This window comes from Stegodyphus dumicola, chromosome 10 (genome assembly GCF_044657685.1).
Source record: "Stegodyphus dumicola isolate Sdum_Otavi_A_Nest chromosome 10, ASM4465768v1".
Lineage (NCBI taxonomy): Eukaryota > Metazoa > Arthropoda > Arachnida > Araneae > Eresidae > Stegodyphus > Stegodyphus dumicola.
The window spans coordinates 108,403,561-108,410,387 of record NC_140777.1 but is presented as its reverse complement, the minus strand read 5'-3'; the positions used below and the strand labels follow the sequence as shown (position 1 = coordinate 108,410,387).

Sequence of the window (6,827 nt, the reverse complement as noted above, 5' to 3'; positions counted from 1 at the left end):
AAGAATTATCGCATGAATAATTGTGTTTTTTGGCTCTTCAGTTATGAGATATTTTCTCCCTCTTTTTTCGCATGCCTCTGCGGTGTAACGGTAGCACACTGGACGTGTATTCGGGTCCAGGTTCGAATCCTGGCGAAGCCATTGCCCTTTTTTCACATCTCCTGTTAAAAAATCCTAATGACTCTACACAGTGTACAATTCCGTTTTTTGGTTGTGAGTAGCGGCTAGCGAAAATTACATTATTTGAGATTTTAACAGCGTTTACTTCTTTGTAATTAGTTATTAAAATATTATGTGTTAGTTATACTAATTTATAGCTGGAAACCGTTCTTATTCTTTACCTAGCATGTAATTTATTCCTTTGGATATCCTGCGAAAAATCTATACTTCCCATAAAAATAGACTTCCACGGACAAGATAAATTTTCTCAACTCAATCCTTTCCAGATAATCTATAATCCTTCCAGAAAAGACTTACAGTATACTATACTCGCGTATTTCCCCGCTTTTCGTCCCCAATTTTATCATGCCTGAATCAAGAGGAAAAAAATTATATGATTAAGTTAATTTTCGAAGGACGCTGTTACAGTAAGAAAATTACAAATGAAAAATCTTCATGGATAAACTACCGGTAACTATCGCAATATTATTTGTTTCAAAGAAACTTGCATTTCATTAAGAATACACAATAATATTAACACTCTGCTCCCCGCGTCTTGAATCTCACCCACTCTTATTGTTGTCCGCACCTACGCTGCAAGCTTCGAATCACTCTGTGCTGCTGGAACTTGTCATCTGTTACAACTTTGCAAGTCCTGGCCATCATCACCATCGTCATCGTTTTCGTCGCTGTTTAGTCTGTCTTCTCTTGTGCAATGATATTTACCATATTTTACCATAAAGTGCATTTCGTGCAGTGATGTTTAGAACCATGTAGACCAGGGTTACTCAAGCCAAGGGGCATTCTCTTTTTTGGGGGGGAGGGGAGGAATTCCAGTTTCAGGAGAGGAATGCTGTCAGCTTCGTATTTCCCTTTTAAATATTTAGTTTCGTAAATAAAAGTAGTTTTTTTTTAATATTAAAAAAACTACTTTGATTTAAGTTAGTATTTATCAACTTGAATAAAAGTATAACGATTAAAAAGTACAATAACTTTATTTTTTTCTATACTCTTTATTGTTTAATTTACAAAATACGTTGAAAAATCTTCTAAATCTATATTTGTTTTTCGAATATTGGAAAGGAGGGGAATAATCTTCTAGCAATTGTGACTGGAGTTTTATACCCCTGGGTTGAGAGGTTAATAAAGGTTGAGAACTCTGATATAGAGCATTATATATCTCTATTTTCTCGAAGTTCTTCACTATAAATGCTTTATAAGTTTCATGCATCCAAAATCCACGAGGAAATCAGTTATTAAGACGAAAATAACCACTATGTAGAGGAATTTATTTAAACATTTTTGGGAGCTCATTTTCGAAACATCTTAGGCAAGGGAGTTAAATGAATATTTAAAACGTTTTCAGACTGTTTTACTAAAAACTTTAAGGGGAGGATATAAGCAAGTAAATACTGTAGGCAGGAAAATTCATGTTTGCTTTCCTCAACTGTGCATCAAATATAAGATGTAAAACATCTTTGTTGAAAATACTACATTTTTTTCTTGATTTCAAAGCATTTCTCATCCGTAAAATTATATGCTAGATGTCATTTTATCACTAATACAGGATACAGCTATTTAATTTGATAGTATATGTTTCACATCATCTTAAAAAGCACGTTTTGTACAGGTCGTCCGTTGGCATGTTGTAAATATGTGAACCGGCTTCGTCAAGCTTCCATTCCATTCCATTACTAACAGCATCTGCGCTGCAGCATGGTTCCTCGATAACCGTCGTTAATACCATTCAAATCCTTGAACGTGCACCAAAGCAACATTTCCTAAAAGAAATAAAAGGATAATAATTAATACTTTCGTATAAAAAAATCCTTTTGTTTTTATTTTTATTATAATACTGTTAATATAAATGCAGTAGTTGAAATACATTTTTATTTCGCCCACTAACATTTACAATCGGTATATATACTGTACATAAATGAAGCACTGCAAATGATACTGTGCAAAAAGGTTTTTCTACTATCCAGATCAAAAGCAAAACGTCTTTGATCTTTGCTTATTAATCGATTTAACACCTTTGCAACATTAACCGATTTAATAGTGTCTTTGCTTTTCACATTCATAGACACCATCCAATTCAGCGTACTGTATGCATTAGCCAAATCCCAGATATGCATCCCGGCTTTATATTTTTCAACAATCTCTTTTTTCATCTCCATGGTAATGTGATCCTAAACATTTCTTCGTTACTTGACAGTGTGTATTAACTTTCTTTAAAAGTCACTGTTAACGAATTTACAAACTAAATTACGCGAAAAAACAAGACAAAAAACTTGAAAATTTGGAGTTATCATCGAACTCGAGTTGTATTCCAAAGAAATACCTTACACCAACGGGATTGCACTCTAGACGTGTATCGTGTAGGTGTGCGTTTTGGTTGCTTTTGCTTTCTCGCTAATGAAGTATGACCGCTTACTGATGGGAGATAAGAACTCCCTGCCACTCCTTCCTCAGTCTGGCTGGGATTCTACTATGGATAATAAAGACAACGATGGTGTTTGGTGTTTGGTGTATTTAATTATGGCAAAGAACGCTAGGGCTATCTGCCTTAAAGACAACGATGATATGAACTGTTAAATTATTCCCGAAATAAAGAATTATTACAATCGGATCCTTCTGAAGATCCTGCAATCTTCTGGAACCGTGATTATAATGTTTTCGAAGGAAATATTTCTTTTTCAAACGAAAAAAGTGAATGCAGTGCTTCCAGAAAATTTGGTTCAGCGTGATTGTTCCGAATCTAACAAATTCACGACCGGATATTTTGGAATATAAATGTTAACTAGACAGATCGAAGAACTTGAAGGTACGTGCAAATTTTATCTAACGAGTACTTTTAAATTGATCGCTTTTAGTAATTGTATTGCCAATAGCTTTAATAGCTAACATGCTAAGCCTTAAACAGCTGCTCGTGGTTCTGGCAGAAGTAAAAACAAAACTGGCAATTTAGATTCTGATTTAACTGATAACGATGATGGTTTTATGAAACCAACAAAACTGTAAAGCCAAAAATTGCTAAAGCTAAGAATGCACCTATTTCAGGTAGATTTGATATCTTGACTAATGCACTTGATGTAAGTAATAATTATGATTGTAATGTTCATATGAATACTAACTGTAATAACAGTAATAATCGTGATTTTAATTGTCAGGCGAGTACCAGGCTCGCAAAAGATGATCCCTTGAGCAACAAACGTTGTCATGTTGAAAACAAAAGAAAATGAAAAATATGAGGACTTTGCAAAAATCTTTCTGAAAAATCTATCTGATGTAAAATTTCTCTGTCGCCTCAGCGGTAAGGTTTTGAGAGTTTTGCCAGAAACTGAGAATGACCATTGTATTATTAGTAAATATTTTTTTAAAATTCCGTTGATCATTTTGTAGTGAATTTTAAGTGAGAAAAGCCTATTAAAGTTTTATTACGAGGGCTTTCCTCTACTATGGATGCTAGCATTATTAAATCTGCACTGGAAGAAAAGGGAATAATGTGTACAAGGTAGTGTAGTTAACGAAAAATCGGAGTATGGGCACCCCTAGGCCTTTATTTCAAACTCGGTTACTTAGAACCGAATCAGTTGAGGATATTTATAAGGTTACTGTATTGTTGAAAATATGTTTCTAAATATCAAATACCCCAATAATTTAATTGCCGAAAATGGCACCATTCCTCGGAAACCTGTCACATGGTGCCAAGTTGTGTGAAATGTGCAGACTACTATTAAAGTTCTAATTATGACATTAAATGCAAAATCGATACATTTAAGTGTGCTAGTTGTGGGTTATTCGTCATGCGGCCTCATAAAGAGTATGTAGTAAGTTCTCAAAAATTAAAACTTTAGTCGAAACATCGATTAGATGCGGTGTTAATTATGCACAAGATAACAACCCCGAACGAAAGCGCGTACAAACACAGAATTTAACTCATACATTTGCTAATACTATCAGTAACCAAAATACTAATATAAACATGAACCCCATGTTGAGCATAAAAACGAGTTGACTTATCGATAATACTTAGGAAAATCATGACTGAGTTCCAAAATTTGTTCGGCAATAACCTGAGAAGGATTACTGAAATATTCAAAAATAAATTCCCAAATATGAGAAGTAGCGGGTACGAAAGCAAACTTACTCTGTCGAAAAGCAAATACATTCCATCAGATCTTAGAAGATACTGATATTCAGGAATATCAATCAGTAACTTCCCTTAATCATGTTAAGATTCCATGTTCTTATTTTTCTGTTAAAATGTAAAATTAATCAATAACTTCCTTTATTCTTGTTAAAATTCTTTTTTTTTTTTTTTTTTTTTTTTGTGTGTGTGTGTGTGTGTTTTATATCATGTGTTTAGTGAATATACAAAAGTCTTGTTTACCCTCCTCCCTGTCCTTCCAAACTCTGTGTGACATCTGAAAAGAGTCCTCCTTACCCCTCATTGGTGGTGCGAAAAATACATAGCAAGCATTGGCCAGGGGCGCACTTTTTACCTAATCGCATCTCTTCTAACCACCTGTGATGTATTGGTGATGTCAACTAACGAGATGCATAAAGGGCGCTAGCTCCAAGAGGGGCCAAAAGTTTGGGATTTCTAAGAAAGAAGGCCTAAAGAGAGGTCAGAAAGAGGAAGGCTCGTGAAATCCGTTAGTGAAAAAGAAATTGCCTAGTTAATTAATGTACCCATTTCAGTTATTAGTAGTGTAGTTTTAGTGATTTAGTGTGTAGTTTTGTATGCGTAATAAACAAGTAAAAACATGAAGAATTGTGTATAACATCTTTGGCCAGGATAGAAAAAGACTGAGTGACATAACACTACCTAAGGGCAGCTGCTTAAGTTACAGTCTGAACTTCTCCGCTTTGCGACTTTATCGATCAACTGAAATGCTCTCTGTAAATTTTTCATTTCTAATGCGTACGACCTGACACAACTGATCGAAATCCTACTACTTGTTATTTAGGGATAGCGCAATTGCCCGCGGAAGCCTTGAATTGCGAACTATGTTCGCCTAAACTGTCGTATACCAAACAAAACCTTCCAAGTCCAAATAAGACATATAACAAATTGGACGAAAGCGGACGTATACCGAGATACCACTCTTTTTTTATGTATATGCATACATTGTTTGATGCTTAATTTTCAAATCTTATGTAGTGAATTACAAATACCGTGCTATCTTCAAAGTTAAGAATCGTGATGTGCTCTTAAACCTTCTGGACGAAGATGTTAAATTGTTTGCGAAAGATTTACTTTGCTATAAAATCGCGTCGTATTACGAATTTCGTTATCTTAAGTAAAGATTTTGCACTGCATTTTAAATGTACTTGCAAATTAACTTCATGCTTTCAATACGATACCTCAATAACCGTTGACTTATACATCTGTTCACTGTGCCCAGCGAGTTCCTATTCTATATTTATCGTCATCGGAGCAATTATGAAATTTCATATTTTACATTTCAAAGTTAATTCAGAATATCATGCAGTATCAGTGGACAAATTCACATGCCTATTTGTGCAAATAAAGTTAATTGATGTTCGGAGTCAGGAACTATTTTTGGTCACTCTATATTGGAAAACATTTTTAAAGAGCGTCAATCTCAAAAACACGTGGAAAAAACATAAAGGGAAACATAAACGTCAGAAAATTTAAATATGATATATACAAAAGTATATGAAAATAAAAAATGCAGATATGTCTTGAAACTATAGTTTATATCAGGGGTGGCCAAACTTCATGAGGACAGGAGCCGTATAGTAGATTTCATGAACCCGCAAATCCATATTTATACCGTTTCAGAAATAATAACACATTTTCAAAAGAAATACTTATGAAATAAAATTTATGAGAATTTCGCATTTTATATGTGATTAACATGGTTACATATAAATGTACGTAAATAAATTTAATTTTTCCTCCTCAGTATTTCAGAAAAGTAAGTCCCGATAAAATACAAATATAAATTTTATTTAATATACTATGCTCTCGAGCGTTGTTATAAATTGATAGCTCGCGCCATTAGGTGACGCTCCGATCGTCTTGTCTCTGTTAATATTCTATAATTTTAATTTTAGTTTGATGGAAGATCGAAGGTGTTAAGCCTTATAATCATGAAGGCATGTGCCTAAAAATAATACTTGTAACTATTTGTATTATATTGTAAATAAAATGTGTGTGTATTAATAACGAAGCGGATTATCACTTACCTTTGGAATTAATGCTCTCTGATGGCAACTGGAATTAGTTATTATAAATTTCTGATGCTAAAAAACCCAGAATTCCAGTGAAAGAAGAAGAGGTAAGTGAAAATTTTGTATGTGATAATGAATAAGCTTGATAAAAATACAAAGAAGCGCACAGCGCTAAGAACAGCAACAACGAGAATTATTAAAAAGTTAGAAACAGAACTAAATGTTATTACTCATTTAGTTTATTTTATCGAATATTGAACTGATTGAAGAAATGTTTTCAGTGTTAACGGAGAAAGAACGCGATATGTTAGAATTAAATATAGAAATAGAAGATGATATATCAGACGCGAATCAGTTAGAAAAGGACATAACATCTACTGAGAATTACAAAGAAGAAATTTCAATTTGCAAAACACGCGTAAATAGATATTTATAATAGATACGTGAAAATATAAAGTGCAGGA

The 6,827-nt window shown here is 33.6% G+C and overlaps 1 long non-coding RNA gene across 1 annotated transcript in view; it reads left to right on the top strand.

The window, feature by feature from the left end:
• The first annotated feature begins 6,274 nt into the window (after positions 1 to 6,274).
• Positions 6,275 to 6,827, top strand: part of LOC146995068 (uncharacterized) — a 38,377-nt gene continuing 37,824 nt past the window's right edge. Inside the window, exon 1 of the long non-coding RNA XR_015043499.1 lies at positions 6,275 to 6,470. This is a non-coding gene — a long non-coding RNA (uncharacterized LOC146995068). The remainder of the gene's footprint in view (positions 6,471 to 6,827) is intronic.